General features: G+C 38.6%; 1 protein-coding gene across 1 annotated transcript in view; it reads right to left on the bottom strand.

Moving 5' to 3' along the window:
• LOC135200115 (regulating synaptic membrane exocytosis protein 2-like) overlaps positions 1-15,759 on the bottom strand; it is a 259,188-nt gene that overhangs the window by 135,237 nt on the left and 108,192 nt on the right.

Here is a 15,759-nt window from a genome sequence, read left to right as displayed (position 1 = left end):
ACACAATTTGACTCACCTTTCCATACCACTCACAGTCCACTAATCCTCTGACTTCAAAACTCTACAACTTGAAACAGAGATGGAAGGTCAAGTGGTGAAATGTCATTGGAAAAATCAAAATAAAGAAAATACGGACTTGTTAAACAGATGCTTACGTTGGACGTGTAATGAAATTGGTAGATCTGTCAGACTTCTGCTAAGCTAAATGATGCATCGTAAGAATTAATAATAAAAATAATAATAATAATAATAAATAATAACTAATGGTATTTCAAAAAACTATATATTGTTTGCTGCAGGGTTACTAAAAAGTCACATCAAGAACTTCACACCCTTTCCACTACGTCATCTACAACGTCATCAAGCAAGTAGCAGCAGCAGCAGCAACAGCGGACGAAGCTCAAAGAAAATATACACAGAAAATGAAAAGACAATTCCCTATACCACGATAACTAAGCGAATATGATTTTCTCTCTCTCTCTCTCTCTCTCTCTCTCTCTCTCTCTCTCTCTCTCTCTCTCTCTCTCTCTCTCACTGTAAAGTGTCCTTTCCATGTTTCTATTTCACCTTTTTGTCTGTCTGCCTGTTTGTATATTTATCATCATCGCTCCAAAAACACGTCTCCCACAAACACAAACTCACACAAACATACAAGCATACACGCATACACACATGGAATGCACTGGAAGAAAGAAATCAAAGTATTTCTCGTGAAATCGATGCAAACCCTCTCTCTCTACCGACCATTCTCAGAGTCTAAAGACATCCTTTTATTTTTTAAAGATGAGAGAAAAGGCAAAACCAAAAGACAAGAAAGAAAAGATCAAAATTAAAAAGGAAAAAATAAAAAGAAAAAATTTTCATAAAATGGAAACGTTCGGAGGAGACTTACCTCTTCGGATAGCGCCACATTTTGAGTCTAGAAATTTAAAAGAATAGAAGACTGGAGTTATATTTTACATGAAATAAGTATAAATATTCTCGTTATTGTAAGAAAAAGGAAAAGGAGAGAGAGAGAGAGAGAGAGAGAGAGAGAGAGAGATGGTTACGAGTTAAAATCCTCTCATGTTTGGTGATGATGTGTCCGTGGTAATGTCGTAATTTCATTTGTCACTGTTGTTGTTCTTTTGGGATTTACTTGTCTATCTGTCGTTGTCACTGTTGAGTTTAACAGTTTTTGTCATCAAGTGCCCAAGATGAAACCCATTGTGTCGTATCCCTACCACATCATTCATCCACCAGAAGATCAATTCGGCCGCCATATTTGCGACCCACAATCGCAGAAGTCTAGACGGAAATTAACGAAACCCCACACACGGGGCAGCCTCCGACAAGACACACAAACATACAGAGAGGCTACAGGCAAACGTACAAACATCCACGCACGCAAGCACGCAGTAGGACGCGCATAAAACAAGCACTTAACGGCCACCAACAGGGCCAGAAACAAGAGACCAAATCCAGAGTCTAGAACACGCCCACACGACTCCGTTTTGAGAATTCCGCTTAGTGACGTGATGGCTTGCTTCGTCTCCTCTGCGCTATTTATGGAACAGTTGCTCTCTCTCTCTCTCTCTCTCTCTCTCTCTCTCTCTCTCTCATACCATACGAACACACACACACACACACATACACACGTTTCTCCAGCGCAAATACACAACCGTACACATTCCACCCTCCACCAGTCTGCTCATCTCTCTCTCTCTCTCTCTCTCTCTTGCACACATATTATTCATAAACTCATCCTTCATCCAGCCCCCCCCCCCCCACAACCCCTTTCCATTTCTCAACAGACACAACATGCGCACACGATTATAAATACATCGATCTCTCTCCCTCTCTCTCTTTCACTCCTCTCTCACACACACACACACACACACACACAGGCACAGACATATACACACCTTTCCCTCTCTTTCAACAGATGTGTGTAATACTGGGTAGAAGTTAAAGTGACTTGATGTAAACAGTAGAGCAATCAGTAGGTGGTAGTAGAAGTAGTAGTAGTAGTAGTAGTACAACAATAAATGGTAGTGGTAGTAGAAGTAGTAGTAGTTATAGTAGTAGTATTCAATAAACAGAATCATAAATATGGCAAAAGAGGGCTTCTTAGAGCTGGAAAATCAGAATTATTACCAAGTAAACGTAACAGTTTTTTTTTTATTATTCGATTTTTGTTTTTTAACCTCAGAGCAAAATCAAATAAAACACGTGGTTCTATGACAGATGTCACGACCGTCAATGGTTACCAAACAAGACAAAACTGTTACGGATGAGATCCTTTGATGAACACAGAGGGGTGAATATCAGGTGACTAGAAAGGTAGCCATTTTCCTTCTTTCTTTTTTTTTAATCCAATCAGAGGAAGAAGGGAAGAAAAGAGACTTACCTTGGCTTCAGGAGAAACTCTTTTTCTCAGCCGTCTAACACTAACAACACTAACAAAGCTATAAAGAGGTTCGCGCCTTCTCTCTCTAAACGCTATCAGAAAAAAAAAATAATTCCTGGGAAAAAACTCCGCTATGTCTCAAAAGGCTCATTTGTCTAATATAGATAAATGCACTAGATGTTAAGTTGACAGGTAAGTAAATATTGGTTGTACACAGAAGCATAAGAATTCTAAATATCATCAGGTATTTTTTATATAAGCCTAAGTCATTTCACGTACACACAATGTTCTAAGAATGTCTCAACCAAAATGCATTTAGTCATGTTCTTAGTTTATATAAACATACACTACATGCATGAACACAAACATGGTTATGTACGTATGTTTGTCTACATTATATATATATATATATATATATATATATATTATATTTATATATATATACATTCCTTAGTTTACGATACTTAAATGGAAGAGAAGTCATTCAAAGTGACAATAGTTGATACATCCTACAGGTAAGTAAATAAGCCGCCTGTCAAAAGCTGACGACAAGAGACGTTTAATTATAGTGAATAAATCCAACGATGAATAATAACACAGCCTACGAAAAGCTTCTTCTACCGACCACAGAGACGGGCAAAACTGACAGCGAGAGATTGCGGTAACGACATGCTGCATGCAGTATAGTATAGTATAGTATAGGCATGGGAGGAGTGACCACCAACACAGGACATGATATGACTCACGCACACACACACACACACACGCAAGAGGGACATGGGACATGGGACAGGCAATCGCTTGGGAACAAAGAGGCTAAAGCAGATCTAACTATATCATCCAAGCACCCAGAGGGTAGCAACGCTAATCGGCCGTTTCCTTTGTGGTGTGCTTGCATACGCGGATGCATGCGTGTGTGTTTGTATGTGTGTATATTTTTCCCTCATTATAAACGATAGATAATACTAGTTTCCAATTATAGCAAGCTTTTACCTACTGGTAGCAAACTACTTCGTGTTGAAGGGTAGATGGGGTCCCAACATACAGGTTACCAGGCACATTCTGATGTCATTTCACATTAGAAGTTGCCATTACTTTTCCATGTGAATGCAGCAAAATCAATCTAATTAGTGATCACACTCCTAATAACATTCGACTATGTTCTATAGTTAATATATATATCATATACAACTTACATATTATAATATAAGTATATATATATATATATATATAGATATATATATATATATATATATCATATATATATTATATATATATAAAGTTTATATATTATCTTTGAAACGTATGGACACAAGTACGTTCTCTCAGTAAAGTAGCATTCGTTTGCTTGAAAACTGTAACAATTCCATTCTGGATATTACCAAACGATTTTTTAAGCAAGTAACAAATTAACAGCGTTGTTTTGAAATACCAACTGTATTTTTATGAGTGTTTGTGTGTGTGTATGTAGAACTCAACTGTGCTGTCACTCTGTAATTTAAAAATATATGTAAAAAAAACTTTACATCGTGTATTAAAGTTTAAGCTTTCCCATTTTAATTCCGTTGCTAATTTTAGTTTTTTTTTATAATCACGTATACGCATGTGTAGACACATGTGTGCCTATTGCATGACGCCATTTCCTACTTGATTTCAATTCATCGTAAAAGAGGATGACACAGCATCGCTCCTTGAATAAGTCCTCCCATTTTCCCCACCAATGTGTTCAGCATTTCTGTGACGACATCCCCCACTAAGGAGTTATTTCCCTGAGAGTCTGTACCACGAACAGCCACTGAAAAAAAAGAACACTGAACAAAACACAAAGCAGTGAGAACCATGCACAGGAGGAGGAGGCAAGTTGAGAGGCAGATGTTTGGGGAGGGGCAAGGGGAGTGGGGGGGGGGGGGGGGGTGGGGGGGGGGGGGGGGGAGGATGTTTGGGGGACAGGGGTGAAGGGGGGAAGGTCATGTAGGGTCAGGGGGCAGGGAAGTAGGCAGGGGGTGCCGGGAGGAGGTCAACAGTCAGAAAGAACACCTCAGGAAAGATGGAATGGTTTCCCAGGGATCGAATGAGAGAGAGAGAGAGAGAGAGAGAGAGAGAGAGAGAGAGAGAATCAAGCCTGCACTTGCGGTGGTGTTGGAAGAGAGAGGAGGACGACGAGGGAGAAAGAGGCTTAGGAATGGGTCAGCCACGGGTCATAATCACGTGACCTAGGTCATTATGGGGCCACACTGGTTTCTATGATAAAGTAATAAATATACAAGACTATCTCCAGCTCTCTAAGTCTAGGTATTTTACAAAAAGAAAAAATAACTATGGTGGAAAAAAAGGCAATGAATGTTGGGAAAAAATGTTGTTTGAGCCTAAAAGGGCGGCTGTCAAAATATCCGGTGTTTATGCTTCACTTCAAAGCCTACTTCATTAGAAAAATCATAGGGGGGGATAAACTGATCAACGATATAAAAAGAAATCTCCCTCCAAAAAGTCCTCCAGAGGCCAGAGACATCACTGTTATGCAGAGAAGCTCAGCTCTGCAGTAGATTGATCAAAATAGACTTGAGGCTGCTGATCACGGGGCAGAAACTTCTGCAGAACAGACGGTTTCGAACTCCCTCCCACAAGACTGTTTCCTGCGGAGGTTCCTTCAGAACTTGATCACTCTTTAAAATGTAGATTTTACCTGGCGTATTTCAATTGCTAGAAGTAATTTTAAATGTTTCTCTCGTTTCTCGTTCAAATTGGCGCGTCGCGGATGTTGCTACAGTCAGAAAGTTGAAGAGTGCAGTTACATATTTTACTTCATTAATAAGAATGGGAAGTTGATAATTAGTTGAACATTGAGAGAGAGAGAGAGAGAGAGAGAGAGAGAATCTTTAGACAGTAAAAAAACATAAAAAGTTCAGACCAATTCTGAAATGAATCGAAGAGTAGCACCTAAAACACAGGGCACATTAAATGAATGATTTAGCCTCTGATTATACAGTATTAAATTACATGATGCGTTTCAGGTCCTCTACAGCTTCGCTGTATTATTTGATGACTAATCTTCCCTCTCGGAATTAGTTTGCAGTCATTTCGTTTCACTGAATTGGTTCCAGATAGTCTTAACTTCAATTCGTTGATTCCTAATCATACTCGTAGAAATATTTTCAGAGCATCTCATTTCATTTCATTACTTCACTGAATTGAAGGTCATCTAGAAGGTCATCTTATCAACTTATTTCACAGAAGTAAATCAAGATATATTTTCTTTACTTAGTTAGTTCCAGATCAACTTGCTTCACTGAATTAGTTACACACCAACTTAATTAAATTAACTGGCTCCGGATCATCTTACTTCAATGAATTGGTTCCGGATCACCTCTTTATGGATCGTGTTGAAGATCACATTACTTGAATGAACTGGTTCTGGGTCCTCTTACTTCAGTGAGTGAGTTTCCGAGTGCGTCGTCCAGAATCAACTTACTTCAATGAACTGGTGCTGGATCATCCAACCTGACTGAGTCGGTTCTGGATTGTCTAACCTCACAAAATGTGTTCCAGATCGCTTTGCTTTACTGAATTAGTTCCACACTAACTTACTGAAATGATCTAGCTCCAGATCATTTACTTCAATGAATTGGTTCTGGAACATCTTACTTCACGGATAGCGTTCAAGATCACCATACTTAAATGAACTTGTTCTTGGTCCTCGTCCTTCAGCGAGTTAGTTTTGGAGTAAACTGGTTCTGGACCATCCAACCTGACTGAGCTGGTTCGGGGCTAGATTATCTAATTTCACAAAATGTCCTCCACATCACCTTACTTCACTGAGTCTGATTTGGGCCACCTTCATTCAGGGAACTGTTCCAGATAATCTTACTCCATGTAGTGAGTTCATGACCATCGTACTTCAGTGAACTGGTTCTGGGTTATATAACATCACAAAATATGCTCCAGATCACCTTAAGCCACTGAGCTGGATTTGGGTCACCTTCATTCAATAAATAGTCAAGATATCTTACTTCATGTAATGATATCTGTCTCATATGACTTCAGTGAAGTGGTTCTGGATCATCCAACTTGACTGAGTTGGTTCTGGGTTATCTAACTTCACAAAACGTGTTCCACATCACTTGATTTCACTGAGTAAGATCTGGGTCGCCTTAATTCATTGAACTTTTCCACATAATCCTATTTCCGGTAGTGAGTTCCAGATCACCTTACTTTAATGAACTGGTTCCGGATCACCATATTTCACAGAATGTTTATGGATCATATGACTTCAGACAACTGGATCTGGAGCATCCTACTCCAGAATGCATTATGGATCATCTTACTTTAGAAATTAGGTTTGGGATCATCGTACCTCACTGGGTTGGTATAGCGTAATCTTACTTCAAGGAGTGCATTCCAGATCATCTTATCTCTGTTAATTGGTTCCAGATGATCTTATTTCACTGAGTTAGTTCTGGGTCATATCACTTTATGCAGTATACTTCAGATAATCTTACTTCAGTGAGTTGGTTCTGGGCCCTCTTATTTCACTGAGTTAGTTCTGGGTCATCAAACTTCACGCAGTGCTTTATAGATTACCTTCCTTCAGCGAATGCCATCAGGATTATCTTACTTCGAAGTGTGTGTCACTGATCACCTAATTTCAGTCAAGTGGATCTGGATCATCCTACTTCTAAGGATTGGTTCCAGATGATTTTATTTCATGAGTGTGTTCCAGATCACATACTTCATTGAATTTGTTCCACGTAATCTTGCTTCCCTGAGTTAATTCAATGACATCTTACTTCACTGAATTAACACATGATCGTATAAATTCACAGACTTTGTTCAAGATTAGCTTCATTCACTTCAGTTGTTCTAGATCATCTTACTTCACTAAGCTGGCTCCAGGTCACATTAATACACGGAATTTGCTGGTTCCAAATCATCTCACCTCACTGAATTGGAACCCGAATATCTGCTTTCATGAAATGGATCGAGATACTCTTACTTCCTTTAGTTTACCAAGTTAGTTCCGAACATGATAAACCTACATTATGAATTCCTCCAAGATGTGTGAAACATAATTAAGCACAAGAACGTGTAACTTGCAATGCAATGAGTATTGAACATTTATCAAAGGAGGTCAGACAGAATAGTATGCAAAACCGTAAGACCAAGGACAAGTCATTTAATAAAAAAAATAATGCTAACATGAGATAGCATTTCAATACAAAATACCTCATGCCAAGGTCAATAGGGATCATAAGTGTTTTTCACCCTCCTGGTTTGTTAAGAAATTGTTCTCAATCAAAGCATCAAAGACTGCACTCCTGCCACGAAACCTTGCAGATTATTTTTGTACCCGTGACCTAATACCCATATCCCTTCCGGTTCTCCTATAGCATAAAATTGACTTATCTTTGCAGGGTACACTTGTACTATTCTACCTCGCATAAATGTTATGTATTTTGTTTGTTTGTTTGTTTGTTTGTTTGTATGGTGCTTTTAAGTTGCATGGAACCAGTGGTTATTCAGCAACGGGACCAACGGCTTTACGTGACTTCCGAACCACGTCGAGAGTGAACTTCTATCACCAGAAATACACATCTCTCACCCCTCAATGGAATGCCAGAGAATCGAACTCGCGGCCACCGAGGTGGCACGCCAACACCATACCGACCACGCCACTGAGGCGCTGTTGTGTATACCTTGTAGGAACTGTTACAACGTATGTGCTTAGGTGACTGGGAGGGATGTAGGTTTAAGATTTCAAGAACATAGATATGATATGGGGAGTGTGATAATAAGAAATTTTAATCATTTGAAAGCAAACAACTGCTGTGGGTAGAAAACACAATTGGATTGCTCTCACTTGATAATGAGTGTAGGTGAATCTTTTATTGACAACCTGGGCAGTTTCAGTGTTTGTGACGGTTGCTTTAAACTTTAACCGGGTAAGAATTCCCGTTATAAAATATCTTTTCTTCTTGTTTAGTATACTATCATGTCATTCTGTAACTTTAACCTCCTTTGACAACTAGTCTTTGCGATAAAATGTGTGCCTTTTGTTTTTGTGTTTTTTTTTTTTTTTTTTTTTTTTTTTTTTTTTTTTTTTTTTTTTTTTTAGTTATTTGGTCTTCTCACTGGTGAGTGGATACGTTTATGGTGAAAACGTCAGAATATCTTTAGATCTTCCTATTACTACACAGAGTAAGTTCAAGATCACTACACTGAGTTGTTTCAAGGTCATCCTTTTCTCAATGTGTTGGTTCCAGAGCCTCTTTGCTCACTGACCTGGTAGAGAAGTCAACGTCACTGAATTTGTAAGGAATTAACTTGTTCCACTGCCTCAGTTTCTGATGAATTTACTTGCTTTACTGTCTTAGTTCTGGATGAATTTCCTTACTGCATTGTCTTAGTTCTGAACAAATTTACTTACTTCATTGTCTTTGTTGTGGATGAATGTCCTTACTTCACTGCCTTATTTCCGGATGAATTTACTTCACTAATTTCAGACTACCTTACTTCACTTGATTAGTTTTGTATCAACACAGGCAGCTTCATTCACGAAGTGCTTCTACATCACACGGAATAAAATTAAAGGGGACTGTTCGAATTGCCTTATTGTAAAGGTTTTCTGTTAGATTATTTCAATTCCAATTGTCTTCAAGGGCTGAATTAACACCAGATAATCCAAAATTCACTGAACCGGTTTCCTCAGCTCATCTCTTGTCCAGAGGGTCAGGTCGTAGTTTCAGGCCATTTTGGTACAGTAAAATAGGTCCTGGGTACCGAGGGAAAAAAAAGACTGGCTCTACATTCTATTAGTGTACTCCTGTCACTATAGTTATGACCTCGGATCATCTTGTAGGAATGGTCTGTTTTTAGTTCGTAATGGTATAGTGCAGCAATTCCCAACCAGGGTTCCTCATGCCATCATCAGAGGTTCCGCAAGATGTCTTGCGATAAATATGTATTGCAAACGACGCTAATCTTCAATGACACAGCGCGAATTGCAGTGGTAGATATTGTATGATATATATATATATATATAATATAGATATATATATATATATATATATTATAATATATATATATATATATGTGTATATATTATATATTATATAATATATATATATATATATTATATATATATAGATATATATAATATATATGAGTGCCTGTAGATAAAGGCTCCCTAGGATATGGAAAATTGTTTCGGGGGTTCCTTGACGGTACTAAGGTTGGGAATCACTGGTATAGTGATATATCACAGCAACTAGTTTCAAAAAAATATTACCCATTGATGCTATTAGCACAGGTATGTATCCTTATATCAAAAAGATGCAGTCACTTGTCTGTCATTCATCTGGGTGCAGCGAATTGCCTTCAGGTCCTGAAAGTACACTTATGTAACCGTTGGTCACCTAGATCCCTTGGGGCAATTTTGATGAAGTGAACTCAAGTGAATTACTTCCATATCCTCTTGATGTATTAAGGTTGAGAGTTAGATTCCAAGACTATCGGTGGCCTAAGGCAATAATTAGCGTCACCTCGGTGTATTGATGTACCTTCAGGTCACAGTGGTGGAGGGAGGGGAGGGAGTCCATTTGTAAACGGAAGAGGCCTCAAAGCCCGTGGTGAAGTGAGGTACCTTCCGGTCATCTTTATGTATTAAGTATACTTGAGGTTCCTTTGCTGCAAATGAAGTGACGTCAGCCTTGAAATAATAAGATTAGGTCGCAGTGTTATACCGACGTCGTCTCAGGGCTCGGGTCACTAGATTGAATTGATAATATTAACCTCATGTCATGTCAAACACTTGTATAACATTGACCGTTTCTCTCCCTCCGAAACTCTGAGAATGGAACTGGTTTGTTTGTATAGTGTTTTTATGTTGCATGCAACCAGTGGTTGTTCAGCAACGGGACCAACGGCTTGACGTAACTTCCGAACCACGTCGAGAGTGAACTTCTATCACCAGAAATACACATCTCTCACACCTCAGTGGAATGCCCGAGAATAAACTCTCGGCCACCGAGGTGGCAGGCCAAGATCATACCGATCACGCCAATGAGGCGCTACAAAGACTGGTTCCCGTTATTCGAAGCGCCAACGAACTAGCTGCCTCCCATCACCTGAAAAACTGACCTATTGAAACACTACAACAAAAAATCCTGACTTTCTTCTTCTGAAACGGACACAGTGATCATCTTTCTCTGTCTTATCATGTGCCGAGATATAGTAATGTTTCTCGTCCTCTGACAATCCAAACCTTAGGCACCACTGAAGCTATGAAAGTGGGAGAGAGATTCCCAAAGATTGTTGTTCGTCGTCTCTCGAGTCTCGGTAACACAGAGATGATGAAAGCTATTCCTCATTCGAAACGCAGATTTGCATCCTCGCCATTCAAAGAACTTTGACGCCACTCTCATTTTATCGACCCAGATTCCTTCCTGACACCTCAATATAAGGAGTCATGCTACTTATGTGTGTGAGCAGTTAAATGTTATTCGAATTACAGAGTACAATCAATTCTAAAAATAAAAATGATAGACAGACAGATGTGATTTTCAAGTGTAACATACATATATATATATATATATATATATATATATATATATATATATATATATATATATATGTAGTGTATGTATACGATATATAATACACACATAATTTATTTATATATATACTACAATATATATATATGTGTGTGTGGGGGAAGTAATCCGTACGAAGAAGAGAATACAAGAAGAAAGTGATGAAAATAAAAATACGACAACAAAACCAAAGGGAAGTCAAGAAGAAAGATGTATTATAGTCAAGTGTGAAGATCAAATGATTCGTGAAAAACTGACACTGAAGAGAAAATAGCAAGAAAGATATAAAAGTCAAAAGTAAAAACATTAAATAAAATGCTGAGTAAAATTCATGTTAAACCAATTAGAAGAACAACACACATCAACGTACAAACAAACATACAGACGAAGGAAGAAACATTATATAAGGAAGGACTTAAATTCAATATATATATATATATATACGATATATATATATATATATATATATATATATATATATATATATATATATATATATATATTATATTCTATTTTATACATATATGTGTGTATATATAATATATATGTGTATATACAGATAGATAAAGAGATTGACAGACAGTATGTGCGTAAGTGAAGAAAACAGGAGAGGGAAATATATAGACAGGTGTGGACAGATGTAAGAATTTAGAACTGCACTCCATATTTTCGTACCTATTTTAGAAAAGACAAAGGCCAAACATTATTCGCTCAGCTGCACACCAGGCAGAGCGACAGGCATGTGTTGCGTCGGGGGAACGAAAATTCCGAATTAGTCTCATTTCATCAACAGTCTTCTTGGTCTAATTATGAAACGCAGAGTGATCGCAAAATGTCACGACAAAAATGTTCCGAGTGGTGGTGAATGTGCAAAATGTTATACATGCGGTACTTTCCATAACATAAAAACTGGTGGAAATTTCGTCGGTGTTTTTTAACAGAGATCTTACAATGAAAAAAATCTATACTTTTAGAAAATAATATAAATTTCTTTTAAACATAGATCTTACAATGATAAAAACTAGACCGATGACAGAGTAATGTAGTCTCACCTCAAAAAAAATCTAAACTTTTAGAAAATAATATTAATTTCTTTAAAAAGATCATCTCAACGTTTCACTGCGGAAAAGGAGTGAAAAAAAAAAACTTTAAAATTAGAGCAATCACAGAAAATGTAACTGGTGGAGGAATGAATGTGAGGGAGGACTTTACTAAAACACTGGGGGGTTAATTAAAAGCCGATTTTATAAGATGACGATCATGTCACTTTTAGGTGCTTTTTTTGAGGGGGAGGGGGGGTGGGTAGGCCACGCATTCCAATGTGAGTCACTCACCATGTCACAGAGAATGATAAAGTTACATGTCCCGAATCTCATGCATTTGGATAGTTCCATATCCACGCCACCGCTACTCTACTCTCTCTCTTGTCTTGGCAGAAACTTTTCGTGCATTTTTTTTAATTCCATTGGATTTCGTTGTTCATTTACCAAAATGCATTTTGGTTCTAATTTAAAAACGTAGCGTCATAAAAGAGCAACAAGACAATGTTCTAGACAAAACAAAAAGAAAACTATGAAACTTTGCAAAGTGTCGTATACTGCAATATGCTAATGAGTTCAGTCAGGTAACTAATACCTCGCTCATCGGGAGGAAAACAACCACTAAGAAAAAATAGTCTATGGGTTTTCCAGTTACTAGCTTCCATCTACTTTCTAACTACTAGCCACTGCAAATCCAAAACGTCTAGTATGCTGATAAGCAGCTCTCAAGCCTACACTCTAACCTGGGGGTTGGAGGGGGTTGGGGGTGTGTGTGAGTTACGGTAAGAAACTACTCTCTTTTTGGGAGTTGGGGAGTAAGTGTAGTCATAATGCTAGAAGACAGGGACTAATAACCACGATGCACTGCCATGAGGTTGCTGAATGATACATACTCTGTACACTCTGGGAATCTCCCCTTTGCTCGAGTCTTCGCTGGAGTTAAAATTACTACTCGTTCCTGAGTCTATGCCCGAGTCTTTCGTCTGAGAGTCCTGCGACTCCTGTCTCTCCACTTCCCACAACTCCCTGCGGGCGGTGGGCAGAGGCGCGTCCCTCAGCAGCCACGGCAACCTACAACGGCCGGCCGCGGCCCCGAACTCTCGCGACGGGAGTTCGCGGTTCAGGACCCCGAGGCTTCCCCCTCCGACCGGAGGGAGAGACTGGGAGGGAGGAGGGGGATTAGGAGGAGGACGCGGTAGGTCATCCTCATAATAGACACTACAGGCACTGGTCCACCTGGGATCGACACCGGGTTCGAGGTCCTCCTCAAGCGTGTCCCAGCCTTCCGAATTGAAGCGCACTGTTTTCTTTCTCCTCTCCGTGTAATTTCTACTGTCAGTTGCTCTATTATCACAATAGTCGTCACTTAACGGGTTGTTGTGGTAAGTTCTTTCGAGTCGGTTCAGATATTGGTTGTATCGGTCTCTGTACTTGTCGGCCAAGTCCCTGGGGAAGGCCTCCAGGTCTCTGTGATTACCTAAACCATAGTCCCGGATTTCATCTTTGGGAAGGCGATAGTCCCTGTGGTAATGCAAATCTCTCCGCGCTCCCCCAGGGTCCCCTAGCCCCCCTCGGTGGGAGTAATGGTCCAAATCCCCTGCAAACACTAATGAAATCACTTCAACATTACTGTAGGAACGTGGATGGATCGACAGGGGTTCTCATCCGTTCAGCCAGAGGGCCTTCGCTGCCAAGAGTGAAACATCGCACGCCCCAAGGCCCCTCAGGGGGGATCACGTCCTTCGATTTGAGACGATTCAAGGCGGGACAAATGGAATTCTCATAGTACTGGCACCAAACATACCCAGCATATTGTTAACAAACAGAATCCTCAGTCAAATCATGGAAAATAAACTCTCAAAACAAAAGTAATAGAAATGTCTAAGCCAAATCAATTCTGAAGCGTCAGTGATCATTCACAAAGTAAAGGACAAGAACGAAACGAGAACTCTGAACTACAGGAACCACGGCGGTAAATATGATATCATACATATGAACAAAAGCACTGAGCATATTTTAGTGTGTTTGTCTGTGTTATGACATTATTCAAAGATTCACAGAAAAATAAGGTGTGACATGCAAAGAAATTATGTAAAATTATTTTTTAAATTTCATAAAGAAACAAAGTGAATCAACTGGATTATCACACATTTTTCGAGTCACAAATTCAATGCAATGAATGAAAATAAATGTTTTGTAAAAAGAGATACAGAAAAGCACATGGAAATACCATGTGAATACAAGTAAACATAGTAAAATAAAAATGTGCATTCAATCAGAAATTTTTGGGAACACTAATTTAAAAAAAATACATGTTCAAATGTTACAAATATCTGTACAAATAAGAATAAAGATGGCAATAAAAAATATAAGTTCAGAAACCAAAGACATCAGATACATGAAAAGGGATGATCATGAAATATAATAATAATAAGAAAATATGATGACAATAATTACACTAAATGTATCGGTGTTGCAAAAGAAAAAACTGAAGAGACACCAACAGCGAGAAATTTATAATCACGACAGAATACAGCAAATTAAAAAAAAAGCACAGGTGAATAAAATCTGTAGAAAACCTGTAAAGAAAGAAGGATTATAATAAAGAAATGTACATAAACAAAACCAATATCACAGTCAGAATGGTATTGACGATAAAAAAGGATTGACTAACAGGAAAAAAAAGGTCTGATACGAAACTCATGACAACAAACAGTGAAATAAATGAGCAATAGCGTTGGATTTTAAGTCAAAAGGCGTTTCTGAATATATTGAGATCACATTTTCATGTAGTGGGAGAAATGACGATTCGTAACAAACAATTTCAAAGAAAAAGTAAAGTAACTGTTTCATGACTGCTGGAATTACTGGCTGGTTCAAAGAAGGCAAGAAATCAGTGTAGACAGGGAAAAAGTCGTGAGGTCGCGACGTTATTGCAATCAAAACTATAAAATAGTTATAAAATTTGTATTTCAAAAGTTCCTACAACAAAACTGTAACGTAATCATGAAGTTGCTATACTACTACCGCTGGTTTAAGACACAAAATGTAAAAGACAGAGAAGGGTATGAACATAAAGATGGAAATGCTGTAGAAATGCTGGAAAGTCTCGGAAATAAACTAAAGCGGTCATGAAGGATTCGTGGTGTAAACACTGGGCCAGTCTCTAGAGTGTAACTGCTGTAACATCAGACATGAGAGACGAGGACGTAGAGCTGAAATGTATAATGTTATTCGACATGTGGCAAAGGTTCAAGCAAGGAATACAGTAGAAATGTAAAATTCCCTTGAATGGATGAAAAAAAAAAAAAGAGTCCCATTAAGGTAGAGACTGTCAACAGAAATTCCCGCAGAAAGTGGTGCAAGTACTGACGGATGTCAAGGAATTGTCACCTGTGAGAGAGGTCCAAGTAGGATAATGGATGCAGGGCACGTTCCAGTGATTGCGGGAGATAAATCCAGTCAATCTCTCATTAAAAGCAATGTTTGGGATAAAATGAAGGAATTTTGCTTTGGGATCAAGATATCAAGGGGGAGAGAGGGGCGAGTTGTTGAATGACCAAAGGCAGGAATTTGACATTGGAATCAATTAGAGGGGAATTTTGAGACGAAAAATATGAGGTATACAGAATTAGATTCAAGGGATTGTCAATGGAGATTTGGGAACGGGGGAACATTACACTCAACTGAACTCACGACTTATGGCGTACAAGTTACGTTATAAGATTTTGTAAGAATTATCAGA

This window comes from Macrobrachium nipponense, chromosome 26 (assembly GCF_015104395.2).
Source record: "Macrobrachium nipponense isolate FS-2020 chromosome 26, ASM1510439v2, whole genome shotgun sequence".
In the NCBI taxonomy this organism is placed as follows: domain Eukaryota; kingdom Metazoa; phylum Arthropoda; class Malacostraca; order Decapoda; family Palaemonidae; genus Macrobrachium; species Macrobrachium nipponense.
The sequence above is the reverse complement of the archived record's forward strand: the minus strand, read 5'-3'. Positions and strand labels throughout refer to the sequence as shown.